Source organism: Miscanthus floridulus, chromosome 6 (assembly GCF_019320115.1).
Source record: "Miscanthus floridulus cultivar M001 chromosome 6, ASM1932011v1, whole genome shotgun sequence".
NCBI lineage: Eukaryota > Viridiplantae > Streptophyta > Magnoliopsida > Poales > Poaceae > Miscanthus > Miscanthus floridulus.
The window spans coordinates 142,641,529-142,644,354 of NC_089585.1; the positions used below are offsets into that span (position 1 = coordinate 142,641,529).

A 2,826-nucleotide genomic window follows, 5' to 3' on the forward strand; every position below is an offset into this window, starting at 1 on the left:
CGTATTCTTACATATGGCACATAGGCAGCACATGAAACCATCGCGTTTGTTTGTCTCGGCCGCACGTAATAAAGAATGCACGCCGTCAATGAACTCTTGTGAGCGGCGATCAGCATTATACATCCAATGACGGCTCATCTGCATTACATGACATAAATATCATATTAAAACCTAGATCATAATTAATTATTTATACAACATGCGTGCCACCACAAAAGATACAAATTTATGAAAGCATCGCTACAATGTAGACAATCCCAACTACCACTAAAAGAACTAAAGCTAAAATACATTTCAGGAGCACAAGGATTTCGCGACCAATCTCAACTAAAACAGACAGATCCCCCGATTGTGCAACATCTTTGGGCTTCTTCGGCTGGATCACTGCCTCATTAGCCGCCGTATCTGCCTGTTGTGCAAGATATTTTTGCACGAGTTCAACATACTCTTCCTCCCAGTAGAAGCCTGAACATCGTCCACTGCCATCCCACTGAAATTAAAACAAAAAATTAGAACTTTAATCACAACCATCATGAAAATAGGTATAAACTAACCATAATCATTAAATACGATAAAATAACTCACATTGCGATCCGGACACTTGTAGAAGATACGATCCTTGTTGGGACCCTCCTTCTTCACTCGGTACTCCATCACAATCTTCGTCTCATCACGACACTTGCCGCATGGAATGAGAGGAAGGCCCGGCCTAAGTCGCTTTGGAAACCCATGAGAGGCCGAGGACCCGGAAGCAGTTGCCATCTACTCTCTATACTCATTTTTTAATACACTATAAATTTCTTCTTTTATAAACAAATAAAATTAACAAACTATAAAATTATCTAGATCTCTAAACAATGATATTTTTAATGGTCATTGTGTTCTCGTCTTTTACTGCGGCAGGTAAGTAATTCATATGATATTTCCGCAAATTAACAGAAGAATGGGAATGTACACACATAACAGACTACTACGACGATATCGGGACGTGTGAATAAATAACCATCCGTACTAGTTGACCTTGCTTACGTGATTATCTCGGCGAGCATTTCTCCACCGGACAGCACCGTACTTGGTCAAGGAAGAGCTCCGATTCTATGAGGAAGGGAACACGGTCTCCCACGACCGTTGTCGCTCTCCCTCGTAGAATCAAAGCTCCTCCTTGATGTCCGTTACCGCTCGACAGAGAACATGCTTGCCGAGCTGAACACGGTCCGCAAGTTCAACTAGTACGGATTTTCTATAATTTTCTAACTATTTTCTAAGTTTTTATTTATATATACTACGTTTAGGTACGGTGATTGACAGACTACTACGACGATATCGGGACATGTGAATAAATAACCATCCGTACTAGTTGACCTTGCTTACGTGATCAGCTCGGCGAGGATTTCTCCACCGGACGGCACCGTACTTGGTCAAGGAAGAGCTCCGATTCTACGAGGAAGGGAACACGGTCTTCCACGACCGTTATCGCTCTCCCTCGTAGAATCAAAGCTCCTCCTTAACGTCCGTTACCGCTCGGCAGAGAACATCCTCGCCGACCTGAACACGGTCCGCAAGTTCAACTAGTAAGGATTTGCTATAATTTTCTAACTATTTTCTAACTTTATATTTATATATACTTTAACCTTCTTTCATGTAAATATGCAAGCTTAAAGTGATTTTGAGCTCAAATTGCTTACAAATGAAAAAAAACCACAATAAAGAACCATAAATATATATAGTGAATAAAATGGCATAAGAAAATGGTAAAAAATGTGAGTATAAGATTGGTAACCTTTACAACTGAAGAATCGACGGAGGAATCGAAGAATGGATGGAGGAACAATGGAGGGAGGGAGGAAGCAAGAACACTACTGCAGTGAGCTTCAAAATGTGCTGAGCTCGGGCTCGGGGAGGAAGGAGGAGACGGCCGATTTATAAAGGGAGAACATTTAGTCCCGGTTGATAGATCCAACCGGGACTAAAGGTAACTTTCCAACCCCGGGCGCAGCCACGGCCCGGGAGTATACCTTTACTCCCGGTTGGATCCACCAACCGGGAGTAAAAGTATACCTTTAGTCCCGGTTGGTGGCTCCAACCGGGACTAAAGGTCCCTGCCACCTCTGTCTGGCGCAGTAGCCGTTAGGCAGGGACCTTTAGTCCCGGTTGGATCCACCAACCGGGACTAAAGGTATTTCTAGTCCCGGGGGCAAAAAATTCCGGGACTAAAGCCCATTTTAGCCGAGGATCAAAGGTCTGTTCTCTACTAGTGCCAGACATGAAAACAAAGACTCAAAAGAGTCGACGGACTCTTCTATTCTAATCTTCCACCTCCAAGTCCAAGGCGACCGAGTGCTCCATGAACAATGAGCGCATGCCTTGACCTCTCCAACCGTTTGTCTTGGTAACCGTAATCCGCTTTCCACTTTTCACTCCAGTCAATCAGTATGCATGGGCGACCAAGTCACAAGGACACAAATGTAAATAATCGGCCGGATAATAACAAATAATATATTTATAAAAATCTGCATAGTAAACAACCAAATTAGCTGGTTTGCCCGAGTGGTTAAGGGGGAAGACTTAAGATCTTCTGCAGTCCATCTGCGCGTGGGTTCGAACCCCACAGCCAGCACTATTTTTTCTTTTTTCTTTTTGATTTCTTAACCTTTCTATTTCAAGGACCGACTCTCATTTTTGCTTCTCCTTTTCCCCCAAATCTCTCTCTATGCACCAACTTCTCAAATATTTCTATTTTTGCTTCTCCTTTTCCCCCCAAAATCTCTCTATGCACCAACTTCTCAAAATTTTGTTTTTAATTAAAAGGACATTGTTCATGCAACA

At 42.8% G+C, this 2,826-nt stretch overlaps 1 non-coding gene across 1 annotated transcript; it reads left to right on the forward strand.

The window, feature by feature from the left end:
* Positions 1-2,533: 2,533 nt before the first annotated feature.
* TRNAL-UAA (transfer RNA leucine (anticodon UAA)) lies at positions 2,534-2,617 on the forward strand. Its single transcript has one exon. It is a non-coding gene; the product is annotated as a tRNA-Leu (tRNA).
* The last annotated feature ends 209 nt before the right edge of the window (positions 2,618-2,826 follow it).